Raw genomic sequence first — 14,674 nt, 5'->3', positions numbered from 1 at the left:
TTATTTAATGTTTATTATTTTTTCTTTAAATACTTCATAAACATCTCCATAATTTTAACCATCTTTACGTTGTTTATTAGAACTAACGGTTATTTTTATGAATTTTAATAATTAAAATATGAGATTCATGTGATGAATTTCAAGAAATTTATTAACTTATGGAATGACAAAGCTTTTCGGACATTTGCCATCGATTCAATATCATAAATATAGATAAAGAAATGTCCTAAAAGTCAATGTAGTCAAAGTCAAAGTAATTCCAAATTTCATAACAAGATTCGTAAATTCTATTAAATAACATTTTAGGTACATACAGAAATACTGACGATAGCGTACAAATGTGTTTGCTATATGTTGAAAATTTTACGTGCGATCCTTCGATGTGCGTAGCGTTATGGCATGCAAAGAGGGTAAAACACGGGTCTGGACACCACATGGAGAGGTCATGCATGCTCCGCACAACGTAAACAACAGACCAGGCTTAGCTCTCAGCGCTCTTCGCCAGTTTTTCTGCGTAATTCGTTCGCTCATCACAGAAATTTTTGATTTATAATAATATCATGATTTTTCCAATTATATCTTATCACGTAAAAACATTGTTCAAATTTAAAAAAAATCAATAAATATTGCAAGTAAAATGATACAGATTGGTAGCTAATAAAACGTTGAACCCTTTATGTTTTTGAAAATTTTTAATCTCATTCTGGCGTGAGATAAAAGTAATTCGACCAATCAGGAGTTGTTTTAAACGGGCTCACTTTTTGGTCTACTACTCTATTACAAGGGTTATAATATTCGATAAAAAATTAAGAAAAAAGAAAAAAGATATTGTATTTTATTATCGGGAAGCCTAATGTATCTTTTGCGAGTAAAATTTACGTAAGCAGATGCTTGGCACATGCAATGCTATTCTTAATGAAAGAAAACTATTAGCATTTTTTATAGCTTTTCTTTATTAATTTTTTACTTAATTTTATGAAGCAGTATAATTTCAATTTAAAAATTTTATCTTCCAATTTAAAAATATTTATTACAAGATATTATATGCATGTATGCAGCTTTTCACTCTGTAATTAACTGTTTGGAATTTTTTTTTGTTTTTTTGATAAAATTATGTCATTCGACGTTTCGCATGCAGCATTAAGCATAATTATATTAAAAAATTAAAATTATTTTAGATATGTTTTTACCAACGAGAGTTCACTTTTGATAGTCTGTAAAAAGTGAGTACAAAGAATTTCTTAATAATTTATTTATAAAACGTCTAACCTTGCTCCATTCACAAGAAATTATTACACCTTCAGATTAGACATTCGCACATCATACGATTATAGTCCGCTATTATTAATAAATATTACCACCGTAAGCCACTTATTAATAAATCCCATAATTCTGCACCTACCGAAAATTGTATATTTTCAAATCGGATCAATTATAACATGAAATAAGCGATTGTAAAAAGAAAAACTATGTTTCACAATATTCGAATGAAAAACTCTTGACTATTCGCATACTTATTCATTAATAACTATTATAACGGAGGCTTTCAGGGTTTGATTTACTTGAACCAGTAAGTTGCTTTCCAATTTATAAAGTATTTGCTTGATTTTCTCATTCGAAATAATGGGTACTTATATATTACTGCAAATTTATGTGGCTCAAACTGGAACGTATGCCAAGTATGCAACCAAGTGCCTCTAAAATTGTTTGTTTTGGCTTCCCTTACTTGTGTCAGTTTATTTTTTTAGTACATACGAGCCCTGATTGCTTGTCACCGTGACAAAGTCTTGCGATGCAATGGCAGTGACACGTACACTCAAAGCCAGTGCCTACTGAAAGCAAGCACATGTGCTTTTATTTAAATATTTGCTTAGGCAAAGACTCTACATATACTTGCAGAAAGGCAACCAGATTAACGCTATTTTGAAGTAAATTTAGCCGCTGATTGCAGTTTTAAGACATGAACTATCAAGAATTTGAATTAATTGAATAATATTTTTGAAATATTGTACGCATGGACCTTATATTTTGATGTCCTTTTATGACATACAAAAAAAAGTACAGTCTCTTTTATACCATTTTTGTGCGCAGAAAACCTGGGAATAAATTTCAGAGAGAATTTCAGTTTCAAAGGTCAAAATTAAAATTCACGCAATAAAAATAATTAAACAAAATTATGAAATTGAAAATTGAAAATTCGGCATTTATTTCCAAGTATACTCGCTGTTGAATAACCCATTTGTGCTTGGACAAAGCTTACAAGATATATGTATAACATGCCCTGTCAATGAAAAATATGTATTATATGCTGCCTGGTTCAAATAATTCACGAGCCGCAATGATATTATTTTAAATATTTTGTGACTGTATGACATTTTACGAATCGTGTATTCTTTAAATTAATGATATAACAAGTATGAGAAACCCTTGAAATTAAGAACAAACATTTCTATCTGTGAACGTGTTTAATTATTAATTTTCGATTCATGCATTACACATATCAAATTATACATTGTTGAATTTCACGCTATTGTATATAATACAAATATTTGAATCTGAGAATTAATAGAGTTAAACCCATTAAAATCTAAAGAAAAATCAATTTTCAGTTTGAAATACGAGACATTGGCGTACAGTGGCGCATATCAATTTTTCTGTTATTCAAATATTGAATGTTTTGACTTATTGTTTCAAAAACCTGACCTGACTTATAAGTGAGCGAAGTAAACTCGTTTTTCTCTTTAAAAAGTTTTTTTGATAAAATTATAAATTATTATAACCAAACAATATCTTAATTAGCTGCATTTCGTCTAAGAAAATAAAATACAACATTTCGTCTAAGAAAATAAAATTCCTGTTACTCATGAGATAATAGTGCTGTATAAAACATGAGTACGAAATTAATTATGTTTGATGGAGTCTTATTTACTGTAGCTCAAAGCGATACTCTTCGACAAATTCTCAACTATAAAAGTGGTGTATACTTGCCGCACACTTTTATCTGATTAGATGGATTGAGCTGGCTGCATTATCAATATATTTTTTTACTATCCAAAAATAATAATCAGTTTTATCCACGAGTTCAGATTTATAACTTATTGAAGTGTAAAACTATTAGTTGTGCCACTATATTAAAACTGTCTCATACTGCTACGAAATTTTTTTCCATTTGACAAAAAAATTTTACTTTAATTTAAAAAATGTCTCCAAATGGAAACCAAAGAAATAAGATTGAGTTGTGTGGATTTCTGAGTGAATCATATGAATTTTAAAATCGTGTTTTCAAGGTGCAAAAACTTTTTCAACAAGAATTTAAATATTTAAAAAAAAGTAATACAACTAAATTTCCAGTTGCGGCTACTTTGGTTTTTAGTACCGGGATTTACATACACACTTTATCCCGGCTGCTCACTATTATATTTTTTCATGTAAGTATTTTAACATATGAATTATACACTAGCTCAGGAAATGTTTCCATTTCTTTTGTTTACACTATTTAAAAAAGTAGAATCATACAAAGCAACCGAGATTTTATTTCTTTTTTGAAAAAATTATGCATTTAATTTCATTGATTTTATGACAGTTAAAATTATGTCAGATAATTAACAAAAGCCCTTATGGATCGTTAAAAAAGCTTGAACAATTTTATTGAAAGTTTAAATTTAAAATCCAAACAATTTTTTGAAAAAATTTTGTGCTTGAAAGGTCAAGTGGTCTCGTTTCAACCATACAAATTTTCTGACAATAGTAATTTTTGTTTTTTTTTTAGAGCTTTAACAAAACTTAAATAATTTATCAAAATGTTACCACTCAAACTACTCCACTTTCATCCACTTTGACATCAACTTGCTCTTCAATTTCACTTACATATATCTACGTCATACGCGTCACGGAAGACTTGACCGCGTGTTATAAAGCTCCTGTGCAATATCTGGGAAAGCTGCAGAGGATACATCATAATCGCAGAGGAAAAAGTGGAAGTGAAAGAGAGGCAAAGAGAGAGAGAGAGAGAGAGAGAGAGAGAGAGAGCATTGAGGAGTAAAAAGACGAGTTGTGGTATTAAAAAGTTTAGAGTCATGATATAGCAGTATTCCGTAGAAGAATTTACGAGCTGTAAGAATGTGATCTCCGAGATTACCAGACTTGTGCCATAGCTTTTTCAAGAATATCATTTATAAAAAAATCATCCAACACTCGGCTCGTACGAGTGTTACATAAAAAAAATTCAGCTGGAAAGTCTCAACACGCCCCGTGTTTTAATGAATAAATGTGCGCGAAGAAATGTCGAGTTGCCTATACGTATGCGTATCGGCCTTTAACGTACAGGCAAGCGCGATTAGAAGCTGGAAAACGCGCTATATTTTGTGGCTTCAGTTTCTGCATCATACCAGTCTATTTGGCTTTTAACCTTCACGCGATTATCCAAGCATGAATGTTAATCTACCCAATGAAAATACGTCCAATGAGTTTCTACCTCGCACTTTAAATATTCAAATCATGTATTTCTTTACCAAGATAAACGTAAGGTACAAAAATTATTGTAAATTCAGTTAATTAACTTTATTTTTCATAGATACAACTCATTTCTAAGGAAATTGTTGAGTGCGGTGGGCGAAAAAAAGTTTCTCTAGAGGGTGTCTAAAGGAATAAATTGGAATACGTGGTGAGTATACTTTCAGAAGTCAATAAATCTTCTCCGTACCTCTTCTTTTGGCTAAAATGAAGAAAACTAAGCGAAGAAAGGATTTTTTGTGAAACTGCAGCGCTTGAGATTAATATCTCATTCCTGTTTTCGTAAAACTGTTTGTGGACAGAAAATTAATCTTAACTGACCTTTCATTCGATGAACCCCTTACTTTTGCAACAAATTGAACGACGATAGTTTTATAAGCTGGTATTAATTTGCATGAATTATAAAATGATATTTAAGTTTTCATAATAAACGTCGTGAAAATATTAAAAAAATAACAGGACGACGTATCCATCGTTTTAGTGTCACCATTCTTTGAAATCAAACAGCTTATTATCCTTATAATTACATTTAACACTCGAATGCGCCTGATGACGCAATGAAATACGACTGTAGTGCTCGAGTTAAAATAAAAGCAATTCAAAAATATCGCGCGTAAATTATTAATGTACGCGAGATTCACGGCGATCGACAAAAAGAAATTAAAAAATACGCAAATCCTGACTAAAAATAACTCTCAAGTACAACGTACGTAAAAGAACAAATCGGTCGTTACAAATCTGGCTGGAAAAAGGCTCGACGCGCGGCATACATGAAAGCTTAATAAAATCAATGCTATTGTATAGCCGCGTGCGCGCGTAATCAATCAGTGTCAAGTAAAACCTTAGCACGCTATAAACACTTTTGGGAAATTGATGTTGTGGATTTGTGCACTTTTGCCTAGCGATTTCATCAATTTCAATGAAGTTCCCCCATGTTGACAAGTTTATTAGATAATCCAACCTATCGGTCGCATAATTATTTCAACAAGTAGAAAAATTAAATCTTTATTAATGATACGGGTAGTGTAATTTCAAGCAGTTCAAATTGATTTTATTAAACAAGCATTCAATCCGAAATAATGTCAAACGCAGTCGATTCGTTTAATTCATTCAAGAAATTGGACATGCGTTAAAAATGCAACCTCACTTGCAAACATTGGTGCAGCTAAAAAAAACTTTTTTACTGCGATTCTACTTTTGAAACTTTTCAGATTCTGCAAACAATTTACTCTTAACTCTCTCAACTATTTATTAGACTTTGTTTTACACTCGACTGAGCAATCCAGTTAAGCATGCTTCATTTGCAATTCAAAGTCCCTGACGTATAAGGCGAATGCATAGTTTTGTGCCATTGTCTGTATAAGGTACAACGTACGTTTAAATTAAACTTTTTCATTTGTTTCGTCGACTTATGGCGTTATTGATTTGTTTTTATAAATACAATAGTAAAAATAAACTAGTGATATATTAGTATATATGTAGTAAATGTAAAAAAATTTTATTGTCTGTAGGTGTGTATTTATGAATACTATGATATATTTAAATATTACTTAGAGATCTCCTGACATACATATTTTATTAAAAAAAAAAAGAGTTTTTGTGTTACAAGCAGCTCAAAAGATATTTCGTTTTTCCTATACAAAATCATTGCATAACTGACGCGTATCATTAATAATGTACACGACAAGAACAAAAATGATACAGCTTTTGAAAAATTTTCAGTATTTGTACATAGAGACAATAATGAATTCTTTAGTAAAAAAACTTTCAACATACTTCGTTTATTAAACGTTCCTTGTCAAGAAGTTGAAGAAAAGTTTTAAATTGCCCACAGCAATTCTTCATAAAATTAAAACATTACAAGTGAATTTTCCTAAGAATGCATTTTGATTTATTATATGGATATCTAGTTTAATTACATAATACAAGTTTCTATTAAACAATCAAACGTGGTAAAAATATTGATTTTAGTCAAAAGTATATCTCTTCTTTTCCCGAGTAAAGATAATAATTCAAGAACGTGCAATTGTGAGCTATACTCACACGACTGTCAAAGAACTCTTGCATCGTGATTTTTTATATTAAAAACTTCCATTGAACGGTCGAATAAATTACCCATTTTTACTCAATAAAGACGGCGTAAATATCTCGAAAGACGTCAAAGATACTTGAAATAAAAAAGAACTAATAAAAAATTATGATTTCATCGAAAGCAGATTGAATTTAAAATTGTTAAAATACGCTGCGTTACTTATCTAAAAAAAAAGGTAGGAAGACGAAGTAAGAAAAGGTAGAAATCGGTTAAAAAATAATGGAAGTCGCAGCAGCGGCATGATAGGCCAGATGGTGCAAAAGTTGCAGCAACGTTGCGGCACCGACACTTTGCTGCATTGCTGCTCCGGAAAAGCGCATATTCAGTAATTCTCGTGTAAAACTCGATTTAACGTTGGGCATCAATCAATGCTTAACCGATACCAGCCTACGCGTGTACCGTATCCTCGAGTACACGGCTGCTATACGTACGTTCCTCGACGCCAACGAATTAATTTACCATGGAAATAATAGTGGAGAACGATATATAGATAAACTGATCAATCCCTCTCTCTTGAACGAACGAATCGCTTTTAGACCTACAAACTCCGTGAAGCGCGTACACGACGACAGTTTCAGCTAGACGCCGCGTTAAACACGCTTCGACTCATTACATCGGAAGCATGTACAGACCGCTAGTGGGTGTAGGCCATGCCGACGTAAAAGGATTTCTATTTTCAAAACCTCGCCAACGTCCGAGCTCTACATTTAAATCCTTAGAGCTTTGTACGGCCAATCAACCGTGCGGCAAACATATGCTAATTGAAACGTTTTTCGGTCGGTATTGTGGATGAGTCACACTTAAATAGAAGTTGATATTCGATACATCGGGTGAAATTATATAATCTATTTTTTGTAGTGCTATAGCCAATGGGATATCGATTATCAACCTCGATACCAACTGAGATTCTCAATTGGTTAATTGAGAGAGAAATGAAAAATAAACAAGGGAATATACAAAAAAGTTTGATCGATCGAGAGCATGTTTGCTTATCAATTAATAAACACTAACAATCAACTTTTCGAGCATACAATAAGTGACTGGAAAAAAACGGGCAAATATTATTTGGACTAAAGTCTTATCGGTTGAGGAACGAGACTCGAGCGACGTCACTTACACGTGTGTCCCGGTGCGATAAAAACTAATCACTTCGAAGCCTCTTGTAATTATTCAAATTCTTATTATACAATGCAACGTTTAGGAAATGCGCCGTTACAATTTTCCAATGACAACTGAAATCGATGCGCCTCAAGCTCTCGACCCAGAGTCCTATTCAAGTAGAATATATAGTATATAAATAAAGTCCTATGCATCGAATGGTTTATGGGTGCGGACTGCAATAAATCTTAAAAGCATAAGTTAGATAATTCCATCGATCACTCGGCGAATATAATACGCGCTGTACGTTACGTCCAAGCAGTGCACGCGTACGGTCCATCTTTTGTGTGGAGCGTTGACAAGTGCATGCAATGCGTTTATTATGAGAAATGGTGTCGTCGTCGGCCTGGACGCGCGTCGACCTCGAGAGCTGAGAATGCAAAATCGTTCGGGCTTTTCCAATATATATATCGCCGCGCTAGCAGCTTTGGCCAGCCGTACATAAGGATCGCACACTCGGTCTGCGAAGTAAGCATCCCCCCCGTCTATATAAGTCGCCTCTGGCGCGGCCTGTTGCACATCGAGTCCAGTGCGCATCGGTCACGAACGCGTGCATGTCTACTCTTTTTTTTAATTAACATGTCATACGATCCATAAAGCTGATGCACACGACAACAGCACGTGGGGAACTCGCGCCCTTCTTTGCGCATACGCAATCTTGCTTGCGAGCTTCGCCTTTTTAAATCCAACAACGAGTATCGCGAGGAGAGGATATTTTTACGATTGATTGCCGTTGACGCGCGTGCGAGCGGAATTACCTGCGACGGATCGAGTCCATCGATTTTCATGAAAATTTTAATGTATTGCTTGTATCGATCGAGAGACAGACGAGACTCGAGTGTCAGAGCCATGTGCGTCCGCTGCAACTCTGTAAATATTTATATGAAAGCTCTCTCTCTCTCTCTCTCTCGCTCTTTTTTCTGCATTCGCGTTCATACAATAATGTTTATGTTATATTGAAAGTGCGGATTGTATGTGTGTCTCATCGTCGAGTGACCATTTGCCGCACCTTTATGTGCTCGCTCGGTGGTCTGAAGAGGATAATTCGCTATAATGGACGCGTGCTGCAGCTGTCACATAATGCCATCATGACGGAGTGCAACGCACACGCAAACAATGTACCCAACGTGTTACGCTGAATTTTACTACTTCCCGAGCCGGTGCTTGCGCCGGAGCCGGACTCTATTCAAATTTTTTCCTCGTCCACGACTCTCTGCGAGGTTTTATGCTTTCCTTATGGGCGTTATTATTCAAGTCCAATCCAGAAGCCGATTCAGCCGTTGATGCGTCCCGTTAATCTTATTAATACCCTCGTTTTTCGGTCCCATATACCTATAGATGATGCATATACGCCTCGAGCGTATACATGCGCCAAAGAGTTATTAATTAATTTAAAATGTCTTTCAGCCGGTCTATTATTATGCTGTAATAGTGGCGTGTGTCACGATAGACGTGCGGATAATGCACTAGCCAACGCGCCTGGCTGCTACCATGTAAATGCTTATCGCACGATATAACATAACAGGTTCGATGTTATCTCACTCGTGTGTGTTTGCACAATATCAAGAGTGTGTATATATGTTGTTATACTCCCGAGTCATGCCTGCCGCGTTAAACTCTCTCGATTAGTCGAATTAAAAAGTGTTTTTGCATTTTTCGATTCGCGTTTGCACGTGAATCGCGTCGATGATAAATAAAACTATTATTTTAACGCTCAATGAATCCGCCATCGCATGCGTAACATCTCCTTTGTTCTTGCTTTTATTGAACTCGTAATAAAGATTTCTTTATCTTTCATTCTTCCTTTTTTTTCAAAAATGTTCAAAGCCAAAAGAGAATGAGTTTCGTTGATTATTGTTTACACCGACCGTCCGAGGGAAGTTATTGATTTTTAATTTGCACAACTTCCTCCCTATGCACCTGATTTTGCATGGTACAGTTCAATTGTATTGTATTGCAACCGAATTCCGGCCTTTTTTTCCTATTCTCCACGCATTCTTGTGGTCAATTTCACTTTATTTGCTAGAGGCAAATAATATTTTTTTTACCATTGCAAATATCATGGTTCAATTATGTATAATCGACGCATAATTGTCAGACACACTAATGAAACAAAAAAATTGAATTCCATCGAACAGAATCGACAGCCCGGTTGTTCGACAAGTGAGAATTTCTGAAAAATAGTTGTAAAAAAAAAAATTGCTGAGAAAGGAAAAATTGGCATAGTAACGTGATATGCATTAGAATTCATAAAAAAGAAAAAACAAAACCACCCACAACTCGTTACACGAAGAGTAGGCTACGTCTCGAACGTGTGCATTCGGACATGACAAGTGAAGTAAATCAATTGTTCGAACTGATGCGCAGCTCATAAAAAGTACTTTCGTATAAAATTTTCATCCATTCAAAGGGAATTGCCAATACAATCGAAATCACTCATTTACTATAATAAAGAACTTATTGAAGCTCGAAACAAATGAATCGTTAATAGATATGTAGGCGTTGTCGATTTATTGACATGTTGCAAAAAATTGTCCAATATTTTCTTTTATTCAAAAAGCGAATTGAAATGAAATTAAATTTATTGAGATCAATGTTTTTTTTATCAAACGTGAAGGGATGTTTAATCGAGTCCAAAAATCAAATTTCTAAAAAATATTTAACAAAAAATAATACTTATAGTATGCAAAAAAATAAGTTCGCTCAGTAAAATCTGAAAAAGTGAAACTGTTGATTACCTCCTTTGGCTCGTATACTTTACGACACTAGTGCCATAAGTTATAGCAGCATCGTAAAACACCATAATGATATTCATTGCGCTTTTCTTTTTTTATCAACTTATCTTTGCTACATAAGTGCACATCAGCGTGCGGAGCTTCTATATTACCCTCTGAACGGCTCCTCGCTCTCCACTACTCGAGGCTTTACAAAATCCCTCTTCCGGCCGCGTCAAGTCAAGCCAGGAGAACCCGATAAAATGTCAGTAATTTTGCTAGCCTAGATAGATACGTACTCTATGCGTATCTTTGGGCTGTCCCCAGTGAATCGGAAATTAGACAAAGGGTCCCACATCTTGGGTACGATAAAATCATCGGTGACGAGAACTGACCAATGAGCCCGCTACAATTTCACTCGTGGTTTTCTCGACGAACTGTTCAAGGACGTGAAATTACGAGACCTGTTGGGTGGAAAAGACCCCGGACGACCAGCTCACGAGCTTGCACTTGCTCCCTGGGAGTGCTATATTTTTTGTCATGTTGGTAAATCAATTGAATTCCATCGCCACATAATCGTGCTTAATTACGAGATTCTTGGTGGAACGTTGCGTCAACGTAGGACACGTACGATCAGAAAACTCCTACTTACTGAGCGTAAATATCTCAACGAAACACGTAATGAATGAGCTTTGCGGAGCACGAAAAGCATTGGCACAATTAATTTCACCTGACCTTTTGTAGTTCGAGAACTTTGAATAAAAATAGATAAAATTAAATATTGTTCATCATAAAAATAGGTTTATCGATTATATTTACGCACGTAAATGACACATAAAACTTTTTTCATTTATTATAATATCGAGTTTTCTCCTTACCCCACCCATATCCTAATCTCATTCCTTTTTTTCTAATGAATATGTTTTGATGGAAAGTACACGCCTCGTATATATTATCATCAGAGCGTATCTTAGAATTATTGGCTCTACGATACTTTATTGATTTTTATTATGTCTCCAACGTACGTTAATGTATTGTAAATTTTCATCTTTATGGAATAAAATCCTAGTCTTGCTCGAGCTTTTGTACCCATATAAGATAAGAGCTCTTAGTTAGCGAATTATTTTTACTTACTCAGTCCCTTTCAAGTTTTGAAACAAATGAACACCACTTTCTGAATTTTAAATGTTCTCACTAGTAAAATTGCAAAATCTCACAATGATTCTCGAAATATCATTATTATTGCAGAGTATCCATTTAATGTTCGATGAAAAAATAGAACTTGTTTAGAAAATTTTTTCAGAAATATTTACTCTCTAAACTGAATTGTGCAATATCGATGCGTTAATGCGAAAAAGCCAATAGGAAATAAATTGGATTATATTTTAACAACTTTATAGTAACTTTTCGTGAGTTGTGCATTTTACTCTATAGCAGTTTACTTTAGCTACATCATATTTTTTAAACATAAAAGACCATGTGTTTTAACTTCATTTGTCATGAAGGCGTCATAATTTAATAACTGATGACATTTTGAAAAAGAAAAATAATTTTCAATCATATAATAAAGTCACACCAATAACTTTCAAAATATTAGAATCAAAAGCTAATACATTACTGCTCGTCTGGGTTTCCTAATTCTTATTCATGTATTACAATCAAAACGCTGATTAATGTTGACTGTATTCATAAAGAGAACGCAAATTTAATACCCAATAACTAAAATTGCTCAAATGTTCGTGTTTGGTTACTTGAATAATTTCTACCCTGGGGAACAGTTCTAGCAGCACTCCCTGTTAACTCAGTGACAACTGCACCACACAATGCATAAAAATTATCTGCAATATTTTGTTTTATCACGATCACTCCCCATAACGTTGAAACATAATGCGGCGCCATCGATAATCAGAGATTTTCGGATTTTAAAAATGCTTTTCAGATGATTTGTGAACCGGCTTACCGTACTTCATCGATAATTGAAATTTATATAAATATTTCATAATGTAAAAGATGCAAACATGCATATTGCTTATAAGCCGTCAAATTTGATGGGTAATTAGCCATATTTCTCCATAAATTCAAGATTAGTGTCTTGTAAATACAACGTATATTTTAATGATGAAAATATGCTTCATTTTATACCCATTATGGCATTTTTTCTGCTTTCTACTTGTTATCATTATATGAAACTGAAGTCCTGAGTATACTTCAAAAACGTGTATTTATAGTAATAAAGATTAAATTATTTTGCAAAAAATGCTTTGGTTATACTAAATTATCAAGCAAAAAATAAATAATTTTAATTTAAAAAGATAATAAAAATAATTGATGAAAGTAATGTTGTATTTATACGAAAGGTATATTTACATTAGAAAAGTGGTTAATTTCCAAGAAGCCAAAAAAAGAAATTAAGCCACTGTTTCAATAAGAATCCCAGTATCGTGGAAATGTTTCGTAAAAACAATGTCGTTATCAAATAAGATTCGGAGATCAAGGAAGATTAGAAATGTTTCCGAATTTTCCTCGAGCGTTCGATATAAAAGACTACACGTTACTTAGCCACATCATACTGCAGAACACAACAGTTTCTTCTCTCCACTGTCGAGTTCCACAGCTGACTAAGTAATTCACCATGAAGTTTCTTTCGCTTTTCTACATCGCTCTAGTAGCTATGCTGGTCGTTCTTGGACAAGTGAGCCAATCATCGGCTCAGAGGCAGTGCCGCCATAACAGCGACTGCCCGAAAGGACAGCACTGCATCATCGGTAAAGGCAAGGATCATGGATTCTGCAGACGTTGAAATTGTCTGTTTTCTCTTTTGCACATAACTGGTAAATTAATTTTATTTTTACATTTTCCGATAAATTCTACTTTTTCACATGAAAATATTTGAAACAACTGTAATTTAATTTTTTTCAGGCGGAATTTAAAGATACTAACTTACATATAAAAAATTTATAAAAAAATCTATCCTTCACTATTATATTGTTGAATGCCAGTGTATCAAAGTGCGCATAATAAATAAAATATATTAAATTCTATAAAAATTTTCTATTGTTTCATTCCATTTATGTCTCGTATTCAATAACACAAACATTTGGAGTAAACATTCTTTACTTTAAAATACCTTAGAACGAATCATTGAATAAATTAAATTACTAAAATAATTTTTCTGTAAGCGACGCACTTCAGATGTTTTTAACCATCTCATTAAATTGAGATAGACATGCTTAATTTGATTGCAGTTTTTTCTCAATACCAATATAGTTAATGAATTTGCCACTGAAAACTTTTTATTTTCATATGGAATTTAACAAACATATAATTTTATTAAATTGACATTTTTTTATATGAAATACTTTCCTTGCAATTAAATATGAAAAAATGTGACGTCATAAAATACTAAGTACTAATAATTCCAGATTATCACAAAATACTAGAATTATCGTTATAGGCTTTATCTAGAAAATTCATTCACTTTTAAATGCTAGTATTTGCATAATCAATAATTCCGTGTGCAATTATAAAAAATTGACTCGATCAAAAGTTATTCTCTCTTGTGAAGGGTTGTATGCAGAAATCTGAATATTAAATTTAGCATTTGGAAATTGTGAAAGTTATCTGACGATTTTATACATTTTTTCTAATTCGCTCGAAGAAGTTTTAATATCAATGGTTGTTGTTAAATATTAAAATATCAACTCATGTTTATACGTTCAAGTTTGCATATTTTTCAATTCATATATTTACGTGTCAATTCATTTTGAGAGAATTTGGCGCTTAATTAGTGCAGCACATACTGTGTTTGCAAGTTGCATAACAACAACCAAATTTGTTTACTAAAATATTAGGAAGCGATAAGTTATCGAATTGATACGTTTATAATGTCAGCTGTATAATAAACAATAGCTATTTGTCGATTTTTCGGTCAAATGTGTGTCATAAACGGAAAAATGAATGAGTCTAGTAAGATTCAAGTTTTTTCACGAGCAAACAGAAATACCAAGCGGATTAAATTGATTGCAGAAAAAAAAAATAAAAAAATTATTCTTGATGCATTACTAAAGAGGATCAAATAAAAGCCGTGACTTCACTTTGTCACATATAATATGTACTGGAAAGGTTCAGTGAGCTATGTCTTTGATTTCTGATTTTGAAAGATGTCAAAAGTCGTACTTTTAAAGCCACGAAAAATGGT

At 33.4% G+C, this 14,674-nt stretch overlaps 1 protein-coding gene across 3 annotated transcripts in view; it reads right to left on the bottom strand.

Moving 5' to 3' along the window:
- LOC106655203 (vasoactive intestinal polypeptide receptor 1-like) overlaps nucleotides 1-14,674 on the bottom strand; it is a 41,191-nt gene that overhangs the window by 14,836 nt on the left and 11,681 nt on the right. The gene's annotated exons all lie outside the window — the stretch shown is intronic.

This window comes from Trichogramma pretiosum, unplaced genomic scaffold (assembly GCF_000599845.2).
Source record: "Trichogramma pretiosum strain Unisexual culture from Peru unplaced genomic scaffold, Tpre_2.0 scaffold2, whole genome shotgun sequence".
Classification (NCBI taxonomy): Eukaryota; Metazoa; Arthropoda; class Insecta; order Hymenoptera; family Trichogrammatidae; genus Trichogramma; species Trichogramma pretiosum.
This window is presented reverse-complemented; position numbering and strand designations above follow the sequence as displayed.